This window comes from Osmia lignaria, chromosome 16 (genome assembly GCF_051020975.1).
Source record: "Osmia lignaria lignaria isolate PbOS001 chromosome 16, iyOsmLign1, whole genome shotgun sequence".
Lineage (NCBI taxonomy): Eukaryota > Metazoa > Arthropoda > Insecta > Hymenoptera > Megachilidae > Osmia > Osmia lignaria.
In genome coordinates, this window is record NC_135047.1 from 3,379,102 (window position 1) to 3,391,956 (window position 12,855).

Below are 12,855 nucleotides of genomic sequence, written 5' to 3' on the forward strand. Positions count from 1 at the left end.
CGGTATTTCGCGTGATTTTTTTCTAACATAGAGGAAGAGATTTATGTTTCTTCGTTTAATGCAAACATTCTTTTTTAAAAGAATCTGTCAACAGAACCGTATCGAACAAACAAAACTGATAAGCTCGTATATGTAAAAATCGTTATTACTTTACGTTATCTTTTTTCTTTCATTCACTTATCGCACAATGGTTTTGTTCCCAATACTTTTAACTAGCCGAGACTGTACGCGATAATAGAGAGCGACAGTTTTATTACCATTGAAAAACGCGAAGAATATTAACAATACGTTCATAGGTTGTTCAAAATGCAAGACAAACGTGAGCATTGTATTCAGAAATACCACTTGACGCGTTCGTTTCGTAACGCAACAAATATCGAAAAATAATTGAAAAATTCTGATGCGTATCGCTCGTGCTATTCATTCGCTACAAAAAACAAAGCACTGTTGCTTGCAAATAATTCTATTGATTAACGATTGTTACTGACTGATCGAAATGAAATAAATAGTTTCATGACACACGGTTTTTGTTCTATCATTTTTAATTCGAAATAAATTTTTCTCCCTTTATTATTTTTGAATTGAAAGCTGCAACTTTCAAAGGTTCGATATTTTGGAATTTAAGAAATACACATATTTACAAGATTATTTGCTAAAATTGAAGACGAATAACAGACAAAGATGCAACAGTAAACAATACTAATAATCCTGTTTGCTCGTTTGCCAACGTTGAATAAACATTTAGACAGAGAAAGATGGTGTTGAAAACGATCAAATAAGTAATCGCGCAGGTATCGAACCGTGCAAATTGCAACCAACCGCTGTGTTTGTTCATTATAAAGTAACTGGATATCGGTGTTTCTCGGTGACGGATCCTTCGTAACCCCGCTCATTACCTCGCGTAACTCGAAACTGCACTCAGCATTACCTGCGTCCATACATGTGCACCGGGTAACACGGTTCGTCTCGGTATTTATAACGGAAATTAACAAACGCGACATTAATTATTACTATGCGGAATGGTCACGAACAGGGATGGAATATTGGAAATGTGACGCGTGTTATCGACACCCGGGGTGCGATTGTAACGCTTATTACTCGAAACCGTGGAGAAAGAACGGATAGAAAAAGGGAGCACTGAAAATTTCGACGGGTCTTTGTGTATCGTTTCGTACGAATTTCAATATTATACGTATCTATTTCCCAACTGTCAAAAAATATCGAAAAAAAAAAAAAGAAATAAAAAAAGAAAGAGAAAAACCTATAGAGTGATCTCGACTGATGGAAAATAAAAAGTGAGATTGTATTCGTATCATTTTATTCTGCTACGCTGATTCATCGATCGTGTTTGTAACATTGTCGGTGGATAAACAAATTTTTCTACTTGATTGCATGACGTATGGAAACGGATCGATAATTTCGCGCGACCCCCGGCAAATTACTCGATACGTCAATTAGTGTAAAATAATGGACACGGGACGAAAATTAACTTGTTTGCGAACAAAATATCAATTAGAGACATTTTTAGCCGAATATTCTGGCTATTCGTGCGAACGGGTGAGCTTGGTAATTAGTGAAAAATTCAGGATTGCAATCAATCCGTCAATGGATGGGTTCGTTCGTTTAAAATTGGCCGTCGACGCAATTCGAGAAATATCTACGACAGCCTCCTGGCGCTCTATGCTCGTTACAACAACACGGTTCCTACACTTATTTCTATTTAAAAGCCGTTTCACGGCAGCTGCACCATTGTACGATATTTAAGATTACCGTCTGCAGAAGGAATCGTTAAGTCTGTTAGATAATAACGAAGAGAAACGAGTTCAACTAGAATCTGCTTATACATATCGGCTATGTAGGAGGAAATTAGAATGCCAGAGGAATTAAATTTGAAAAAAATTTCATTAATTCTCTCTGAACGTTTCGTAGGCTCATAGAAGCCTGATAGAAGAGGCAGGAAGAAAGCAAACGGATGTCGATGATGCTCGTTATCTAATTGCGATAGAGTTTTATCTATTCCTCTTTATCAAGCGTTTACACCCTCCTCGTCGAATCTCGCGGCGATATTTGCGGAACAACACATCGTGTTCGACGCGCCGCGTGCACGGCTTAATAATTTGATTAATTGCCAGAGATATCCTCTCGCGCGGCTCCAATCAATTCTATTAACTGGCTGTTGCACGCGCCGATAGAAAAGGGACAGCGTAACGTTGCTTCGATTCCCATCGATCCGCCCATCGAGGTATCGTTACGGTTGTTCGCGATCGGCTCTTATTTCTCGCTGGCTACCATCATCGAGCTGATTAAGGCAGCTGGCGCGTTGATCACTTTATTTCGCTAATTAACGCCGATGATCGATTTTACGAGACGAACGATCGGAAGCACCGGCTAGAAAGCCTGATACCGACACGCGTGGGCGTGTCTACGGATATTAAAAGATCTTAAAAAAAAAAAGAAGAAGGAAAATGGAGCCGTTGGCGAAACGATAGCTTAATCCCAGGGGCGAGCTTTACTACCACTTTGCACGATATAGCCGAAGAATGATGAATCTAAGGGTGGTCGTGCTTCGCTCGTGGCGATAACGATGTCTTAATACTGGGTCGAGTTGAAACAATATAGTATCAAGGTACCTCGGAGCAGTTGTTCTTTCTTTCGCTAGTGTTAGTTTGAATTTAGGGCGCAGGGTGAAAGATAGGCGTTCGACACAATCGAAGTATGCAAAAAGGGGTTGTAAAGGTTGAAAATTCTGATAAACTTATCGAGGGTTTAATCAAGGCGGATAATAAAATTCATGCTGTTCGGTGTGAAACGTAATATTCTACGAATTAATGGAACGATTCATTTTACCTGGAAATGTGAGCCATAGTTAACCACAGTATCTGGCGATGGTTTAGCCATCGTCGGTAACGAAAGGGGTTAATGGTAGCAGCACGTTTAACGTTCTGGTGCTTCAAGATCATCGTCGATCGTAACCTCAGACCGTCCAGGAAACACGCCCACGAATCGTGGATAATTATTATTCCCGGTGAGCTAAGGATTCCTTTGGCAAACTGTTTCGTGAACTTCCCTTTTCTGCAAAGAAGTCCACGGGGTGGAGGTAGCTGCAAGGGACATCTGTAAATCAGGTTACGGGCGTGGAGCTGGGAAATCGGTGAACGAGCTGGTGAAACGGCAGCGCGAAGAAGAAGAAGAAGAAAAAAGAAAGATAAAAGAGAGCAGAGAGTGCGGATATAATGGGAGGAGGGTTAAGAGAAGAGAAGAGAAGGGAGGAAAGGAAAGCATCGGGTGGGTCCAAGTGCGTCTGAGAGGCCAGTAATTTCTTTTTATATCCATCCGGCACGATTCGAGCCCCGTTCCTTTCACAGCCTCCACCCATTTTTACCCAACCCCCAACTCACCCCCTCTATTTATCGCTTATGACCTTAACCTTCTGGATGAAAGTCCGTGACAAAGGCTAGCAGAAATCCAAAGACATTTGTTTTCCTTTACGAGAACGAGCTTTCGAGCGTGCTGCAACTCTCGCTTTGTACGTTTAAGAGTCTCTTTACGGCATGCCAAGGCGTTGATGAATCCTCGTCATTAGGGAACTCCTTGAACCGCTGCATTCGTGTTTCGATGACTATTAGTGCAACGATCAAAACTCCCCCCAATGTTCTAATTAGGCAAATACAATTTCGATGCTCCTGTTAATGATCTAACCACGAACTATGACACTGGGAGAATTCGTGAATATATTTTTCTAATATCGCCATTCTCGAGGCGTGCAGTTATCGAACCTATCCACGTAAAGGCGGCGAGTGATATCGCGATGGCACGCAGTTGAAATTTCACGAACGCGCCTAGCGCGTCGAATATCCGCGAAGGGAAATTGATATTTATAACGCTGCACACGCGTCTGCGAGGGGTGTCCCCGGGATTTTCAGGGACTTCAACGACCAATGCGATCAGGCATGGTTCCAGCGATTCGTGTCGTTCGAGGGGAAAGTAAGTCGAATAATGGACTGAAAGGGATCGCGCGCTGTTACAAGAAAGGATAGGATGGAAAGGAAGAGTGACAGTAAGCTGTTCGCGGAAAGTCTACGCTCGCACTCGGGAAATTGCCGGTAGCAAAAGCTTTCGAGACGACGACGACGCGAGGCGTCTGCGGATCGCGCCGATAGCAGCTGGAACAGATAGAAGACACTTTAGCCAATACGTTGGCCCAAAGTCGTTGACATTTCTGCGATCGATCCAGGCCGACGATAATTCTTCCGGACGTATCGGCACCCTCGACCAACGCGACGTCTGACGGCATTATTTATTTTTAAAGGAATCCCAACCACGATATGGATTCCGTTCCCGACGCGGACGCGCGGGTTTAACGACAGATTATTGGATAAAACGCGGTTGTACGATGTTTAAATGAAAATCAACTATTCAAAAGCGATCTTGATGGCACGTAATACAGCAAGCCTGTAGAATACGTGATTCGATCTTAGTAACACGTCTGTCCATTCATCCATCTATCCAACACGTGTCCCAAGATGTATGGATGTCGCTATTAATAAGCATCACCCATCGAGTGTGCACCCTTACGAGTGCACCCAGTATAAAACTGGAACGCGTTCTCGAAAGTGTCGCTTTTCAAATTAATTTACCTATCATCAACTTCGTCCCATTTTACAAATATACCTTTCCCTTGATATCTTCAAAGGGCATAAAACGTAACCGAACGAGCGGCATATGGAGGGACCGGAAGCTGGCAAGGAACGCAAGGTAAGTAGCCGCATAAATTGCCGTCACAATGCTACTTTCAAACGTATGCTCTCTTGCTATCGGCAATAACTCCGCTCCTTTCATATCTTGCCAATAATTCGTCCTCGAGCCTCTAACCACCGCACCGGAAGAGGGTGGGTAGAAAGAAAAAGGGGGGACGCTTTCTTTCGGTCAGATCGAGTAGCAGGGAAATTTATCCGGCGGATAAAAATGTCTGTTAGAGTTTATATAGGGAACCGGCGAGATTTCAATAAAAGGCTCGATTGTAAAGTACAGATAGAGGAGGCTGCCCGGACGTTACACGGGTCGGTGGAGCACAAAGTCGAGTTTCTACCCCCTTTATCGTCCCTTTCCAGAGAACATACTTGCCTCTGTCGCATCCCCGTAAGACAGCATACGGTCCACGTGCAACGGTTAGGGGTGCGTCTCCGTTTTTCAAATGTTAGACGCATACACACCCTTATCGAAACGCGTGCATATTTTCATCGAAATCGTCTTTCCTCCCCGGGTTAAAGGGCGAGCCTCGTTGTAACTTCCAAGACGTTTGCGTTCAGGAATGACGGAGGGTGAGAACGGGCTTTGGATGGCACCGTCGTTGTTTCTATTTGCAGAGGATAAGGGATGTGGCGGTATCGATGTCGCGAGAGGAATCTGTTTGATTCGAACGTTTGCTCTCGGATGCAGCTTCGACGAGTCGAAGAAGATACGTGCCGGTTCAATGGGAACACGGGTTCACCCCTTTCGCTATGACCAAGCTGGCCAAACAAAACCATCGGCATCGAGTTTACGATAAACAAAGTTCCCTTACGTTTGTTACTCTATGCAATTTCCAAACGAAACAATGAATGGAAATAGGAAACGCGAGCGATAAAGAGGATTGCACGGTTAAACGCTTCTAACAGACTACGAACACGTAGTCTTTCCTCTGACGAGCATTGAATCAGTCTGCTCGTGCCATCAATCCTGCACCTTTAAGACCAGCTATAAAGTCTGAATCGGACGATTTAACCGAGAATCCATTTCTCTCTTCTAGTAGATGCTCCGAGGACATAGTTGCAAGGCGACAGTTACGACCGATCGAACCTCTCGGATAATAAAGAAAAAGATATCCGATAGAGATCGAACAGTTTTCCCGAGCAGAATGTTTTCATGAAACTTTCCAGATCAGGATAGCTGGTGTCCAGGATATAGGGATCGTCGACGACAGGTTCGGTATCGTGACGCGTGCACGAGCGATGTGGTCGCGCTAGAAGTGGATAATTAGTAGGACCGATCCGAATAGTCTCACGCAGGATTAATTACGCGGGCTGCGATGTACGCGCGTAACCACATACACACCTGAACACATAAATATTACACGTAGCACGTGCGGGTAGTTGGGGACACGCGCGCACCAGCCGTCTACGTGTATGACCATCGATCTAGTTATAGACACGGGAATACGTCAATTTCTCGCCGTCTATATCGCTACGTGACTGAACAAACTTTGCTCAGCCGTGTGTGCGTACACGGAAGATGGATCATTTAACGTTATCAAGCAGGGAAACGACGCGTAACGTGTAATACGCCAACTTGGACATCTTTTCGAATACCTAAATGCAGCTGTTTCCACGTAGACCGACATCGCAGCTGCACAGTCTAGCGCAAAATCGAGTTACTTTTTGCGAACATGCGACCGTGTTGTGGTTCCCCTGGTTCGTGGTATGCTGTATACCCGTTTCCCTGAGCTGAAGCATTCGTGGAATATAGAACACCGGATGTGTGTATGTGTGTATACGTACCGGACCGACACTTTAGACCACGATTTATGGAGCATTAAACCAATACGGGACTAGGAAACCGTTGCTCGTTCCAAACTCTTCTAGGACGGGTATAAATATGGGCTGTCTTCTTCCATAAAAATATTCCTCAACTTCCGGGACCGGGTATTATCTTCGACTTTTGAATTAACCCTTTGTGGACGAAGCATCTTTAAATTTAACATTATGCACGTATGGAGTCTCGTTCGTCTAAGTGAAATTGGGAATTCAACCTTCGCTTGGGATTAGAATTTTCATGCGGGAAAAAGATGGAAAATCGATTCTACCGTATCCCGTACGAAAATTGATTACATCCCACGGTATTTCGATAAACATTGATATTTACCTTACTTACGGAAAAGCGTTTTCTCGCAGCTGTAAAATTCTCAAATCCATCGACACGAGTAAACGAGTGGGTCGGAAAAATTGCAGGATTTTTATTTTTGTTTTCCGCCTGCGCCAGAAGGGACGCCTATCGATTTTATAGGGACACGTCTTTATCCCGAATTCTGTTGACGCGAACGCACAAAACCCGTGGAAAAAGGTTAAAAAATTAATCTTTCGAATGGCGCTGTTTCGTCGGGCGTTGTTTGTTTATCGCGTGCGCATCTCCAAAGGGAAACAGCGAACTGTTCGGCCAGAGGGAAAAAAAATGTTTCGACAGAGTTTGGAAAAAAGGAAAAGAAGAAAAGCGCGCGTTATTCTTCCGCGGCCTCCAGGTAAACTCGTTACCGCGGTTCGCGAGCGTGCAACGATTTTTCGTCGGTCCCCGGTTGATATAGCAATTACGATCAAGTAAACACGCGATAAAACTCTCGGGGCAAGCTTTATTTCCCAGAGAAAGCGGGCGTATTTGAGCGGACAAGAGAGGACAACGGTGTACAGGAGAAGAGGAGACGGAGACGGCTGGACTCTCCTCCTCTGGTGTTTGCACTGCAACCGGTCGTACACCGGTTTCCCAAATAGAATTTCAATCTGGGATGTAATCGCTGAAACTTCCGAGATCCCGCCGGCTGAATTGCATCGATGGAAGTTTCATGCGGCTCTGGGAACGAAATTTTCCGCCGGATCGACCTCCACCGAGAATCACCGTCCGTCGATTACGATTTATGAGTCGTTTAATCAAATCACGATGCGAACCTTCTGGTCAAAGCTCGGAATCTTTCAGAAACAACAGCCTTTCTTAGCGATTGGTATTGAAAAATATATTTTTTAATTCCAACTTAGGGGGTTTTTTTCACTCCAATAATCTCTTCCGCTTCGATATCATTTAAAAATCGGATCCTCGTAATTAAATCACGATGCGATCTTTCTAGTCGAAGCTCGGTATCTTTTGGAAACAAGAGCCTTTCTCGCGATTACGAATATATTGAAAAATATATTTTTCATTTCCAATGCTCCTTCGACGCGAATGATTTCCAATAATCTTTTCCGCTTCAATATCATTTGAAAATCGGATCCCCGTACCTAAAGCTGTACACACGCGGCGCTAAGTACTCGACTTTCCCGACACATTCTTTCAGAAAAGCTATTTACCGCTTTTCAAGTCTTGGGAAAACTCTCTTACCAGTTGAAAAGGGCCGGGAAAGCGTTGTACGTAACTACGGGATCCGACATAATTTCGAGAAGCGTGCACAAAGAACTCGATAGACGATCGAGGTTGAATGCATTCGGTTCTTCTCACCTCGAATGTACTTTACTAGCGAGCACGTAGTCAAGCACATCCGGCCAGACGAAGGGAACAAGAGGATTGTGTTTCTACGTGACGCAAGTAACGAGAATCGAGACTATTGCTCGCTACTCGATGATGAATCGCGTCCGAAACTATTCACACGATCGCCTCTTCGCTCTCCTATGTTGTTCCCGCTCTCGGGCCATGGTTCGTCGACTTCGAAAGGAGCCACTACCGCTACCCACTTTTCGCCGAAAATCGGATTTACAATGTTTCCCTTTCCTACAGCGATCGTTTTGTTCCCTCCTCGAACCGCAGTTTCCACGGGCTTTAACGAAACTACGTTTACGAAAGACGAGCTGCGACTGTCGAATCGTTTCTCTCATTCATCGACGCGTTTCAAAGACCATTTAATTAAGTTTAACCCTTTCGCTGGTACGCGAATTTTTAAATTTGCGCCAGTGGGCCATAAATTTCATATTAAAAATTTTATAATGTCAAAGGACTGTGAAATATATTAAAATAAGGGTAAAATGGTCCAATGGGACCACCGTGGCAGCGAAAGGGTTAATAAAGAATTTCTACCGATTCTCTGTACGTTTTTATATCCAAAGTTTCTACCAACTTTCGTCTCAGTTAGCAAGAAGCCTGTGTGCATCGCACACACGAGCATAACCGGTGCTGGAGCAGCAAACATCCGGTGAGAAATTGAAGCTCGCTACCTTGTACTTCCTCCTAGGACAAGCTTCCGGAAAGGGGAACGACATTGGCGAAGCTCGTGCGAGGATTCGTAGAAACAAGAGGTCCGGTAGGAAAGCGGCGGAGCGAGGTAAACGCTCGTTTCAAGATGAAGAGGGCAGAGGAATGCGAGCGTAGACGGGCCAACACAGAGTTTCTCTATGTGTTTCAAACTCCATTACTTGAATTAGAGTGGGAATACCGGCTGCTCCCTGCGCGCACCCCCTCATATTTCGGACAAATGTTCGCGCCCATCGGCCAGCCTTCCTCCTTCAACTACCCCGGGCTACTCTACTTGCAACGTGAATATACGAGATCGTCCTATTTTCTTCGACCACCTTTCTGCTTACTATTTTCGGTATCCCAGACGGTTCCCTGGGAACGAACGTCTGTTTCTCGACTTTGCGACCAGTCGCCCTATCTTTTAGCCAGATCTCACGATCCTACGTTGCTATTCGTAGTTTCCTAGAGAATATTTGATGTTCCAAACGGTAAGATCGCAATTTATCAAACAAAGTTGTTATAAAATATCTCACGATGCTTATCCGAACGGAAGACTCAATTATCATTAAAAGTAATTACTATTCTTTCTAATTTGAGAGCGCATCAAGAGGTTTCAGTCACGGTACAACATAACCGTCGGTTGACATTAAAACTAATTAATACGTGAATCGTTTTCATTGCGATTCGATCGGGTCGTTTGATAGGATTCACCGATATCGAACAGTTATCTCGGAATCGACCACTTCCCTTCGGTGCATTCTAGCTTTTCTTGCCCGTGTACCACTTACGAGAATATTGCGCCCAGATCTAGAGCACAAATGAAATGGCTTTCGAAATCGCCTTAAGAAATACACATGCACGCGTGTACGCGAAGCTTGTTCCAATTTCTGTTAGCCCTCCTCTTTGCTATCTCGAACTTAAGTAATATGGAGTACGTAAGATGAAAATGTGTGTGTGTGTTTACGTAAAGTGACGAATTCAGAAAATGATTGTATTATGGATACATGTAAAATAGAAATATACAGGAAACTGAAATGCGTACAAATTTCCACGAATACCTTGAATATTTGTGAAAGCTGATTCCCTACCCGGTATGATTCCATTCATTTTTTTTTTTTCCAATTATTTTTCGGACCGTTTGACGATTTGTTCGCGAAAAGTAAAAAAGTAATTTCGGGTGCAACGAAACGGACGAACCTTTATGCGAGCAAGGATTACCGTTTCCGTGGTGAAATTTAATTTCGCTGCAGCCACATCAACGGAAATAACAATATGAGCATCGCGATACGCGAACGTATAATTCATGGATTTGCATTCGTATGCTGCAATTAATTATTGCCGACGATCGTTTGTCGAAATGCTTCGCAAATATTGACGTTATCGTAAAACGGAATTAGATTCGTCCCTATTGACCCGCGTTGCGCGTTCAACTTTTCCATTGAAAAACTGAAAACACATTAGGGAGCAAGTATGCTTTAATGACATAACTTGAGGAAAAATTTCAAATACTTTTCAAATATTTGAATGGGTAAAAGTTTGAAAGACAAGCAATTAATCATCGACTTTCCGCTTTACGAATAATCTATTCACCGTTTTACAAGTCAGCTGTTAGAACTTTCGCCCTTCGAAGAAAGATTTTAATGTATTCTTGCCTTCTTGAAAATAAATTTTCTTTTCTCAAATACTTTTCTGCTCTTCCTTAAATTAAACCAACATCTATCCCAACAATTCTCAGACACTCGATCCCTTCAACCGATCTTCCTTCCCACCGAAAACCCTCAAACACCCTCGCAAACATTCTTGTCTATTCCCAGTCTCTGAATTACTCCATAAAACCACACTTTTCCCATAGTACACCTTTCCGTGCAGAATTCTCTAGCAAACGGTAAGACCAAAAAAAAAAAAAAATGAAAAAACGACGAAAGACGTCGTTTCGTACAACGAATTTTCATCTAGAGACCATGTTCACTCACGCGGCGCGTTTTCGCGTTGCCGTTCAATTTCCTTGGAATTACTTTAGCGCATTCAACGACCGCGTGGCTAGATGGTCCGCGTATTTTTAAATAAAGCCCGGGCAATAAAGAGAGCAACGCAACGAGAAGAGACAACGACGAGAATGAAGGTAACGAGCGATCCTGCAGACAGGTGGACGTCAATGGCAGAACCATCTGCTCCCCATGGTTGCTGCTTGTCTTCTTCTCAGGATATACTCGTGTGTGTGTGTGTGCGTACACATACATCGTTATCCTGTCAGTCGTACTTCTTCCCAAGGAGCATGTAACAGCTGCGTTGAATGGAGAACCGTCTCGATAGGCTCGACGACGTTATCGCTAGGCAAAGGGAGGACGAGAATCCTTTTCCAACGAGGGAAGGATTCGTTGGAATTACGGGAAGAATGGAACTACGCGAGCGTAAAGATTCAATCCCGAAATGACGAGGACTTGCGCGAATTGTACGTCAATCGATTCCTGACACTTTAAACACCTCGGTTTAAACGAATCACGAAATTAAAAGAATATCGCTGCTATTTGGAATTTTTATCGATTTTCCTTTTTTACCTCTGGGATATTGGATTCTATTAAATTTATGGCGCCGATCATGGATGATCCCCGGGGTGTTCGAGGCGTTAATAAGGCATAGACCTTGAAGAAATATTTCACCACCTTAAGGGACTGTCCGTCCCAGGGATAATCGCGTGTAAAATAAATAACAGGTTCCAGGGGATATTTGTGAATCATTCCTATCGTCAAACTGTCCATTCGAGATTAGATCCTGCGAGCTTCAGCCACTGCAAATATGGCGGTGGTGTTTGTAAAGTTTTATTCAGATGTCCCATATTACTCTGGTTTTCAGAAACCCATTTCTATAGAAAATTTTCATCGATACACGCGCTATATCCAAGCCGTTCGATTGGAATCCATAAAACGATCTCGTGGCCAGGAGAAAATGCACACGATTACGTCTCGTTCCCGTGAATACACGTAATAACCGTGCTACCGCGTTTTAGCAATCCCATCGATTCAAGCCTGCCATTTTTGTCCGGGATTATCGGAGACCGCCGTTATGCCCGATCCTAATTCGTGTCTGAAGACGGGCACAATGCTAGTACGAAGCGTACCGGAAATAGACGAGAGGATGATCGAGAAATTCCTCGAGATGATGTTCCTTGTTTGCACAAGAAGCAACCTACGGCTCGATTGTCATTGGCCGAATTTCCTATGGCGAATCGTATGACTGATAAATCGATACGGGTTATTCGAACGCGAGATAGGAACACGAAGCCTACGAATTGATGATTTGAAATCAACGGCGAATCGATGACTATTCTATACGCTTGATTGCAATATCCTTAATTAACGCGACGTCTATCAGAAAAGGAGTAGAGGGATAAATAAATTCATAGTCCTTTTTTTTGGGCATTTCAACTTGCCGTTCAAATTGAAAGGGTTAAAAGAAAATTTACAAAAGACTCCGAGGAAAGGGAGGCTCGCATGATCGAGGCTTCGCGCTCATGAAATTCCATGCAATTGCATATTCCTTTCTGACGAGGCCAGTGCCAGTGATTTGAATATCAAAGTTCCTGCGTCGCTTGCTCTTTTTCGGCGGATCGGTAGCGCGGAATCGAAAATTCGCCGGCCGAAATTAAAGCGGTGTTCGATCGATTGCCGAACGTACAGGGACGCGCACGGCGCAATAACAGTTTTATCTGGTCGCTTGCACGCGTGGACATAAATTCCGGCCACGCGTACCAGCAGGATCAAAAAGGATTCTCTATGGTCGATGCTCATTTTCCCGATTTTCTAACGGGTCAACCACTTAACGTACCGACGCCAGCTATGCTCGACAGATATTTCATTAAAAGTTGCAAGCCGATTCAGAACGGGAACG

At 43.8% G+C, this 12,855-nt stretch overlaps 1 protein-coding gene across 11 annotated transcripts in view; it reads right to left on the bottom strand.

Moving 5' to 3' along the window:
• Nucleotides 1-12,855, bottom strand: part of LOC117600657 (lachesin) — a 194,569-nt gene that overhangs the window by 62,892 nt on the left and 118,822 nt on the right. Inside the window, exons 1-2 of one of the 11 annotated variants that reach the window (XM_034316378.2) lie at nucleotides 6,901-7,015; nucleotides 6,537-6,724 (exon numbers count right to left, since the gene is read on the bottom strand). The exons of the other annotated variants lie outside the window; for them this stretch is intronic. The gene's annotated coding sequence lies outside the window, so the exon portion shown is untranslated. Of the gene's footprint in view, nucleotides 1-6,536; nucleotides 6,725-6,900; nucleotides 7,016-12,855 lie in introns of those variants that run through there. 11 annotated transcript variants of the gene reach the window in all.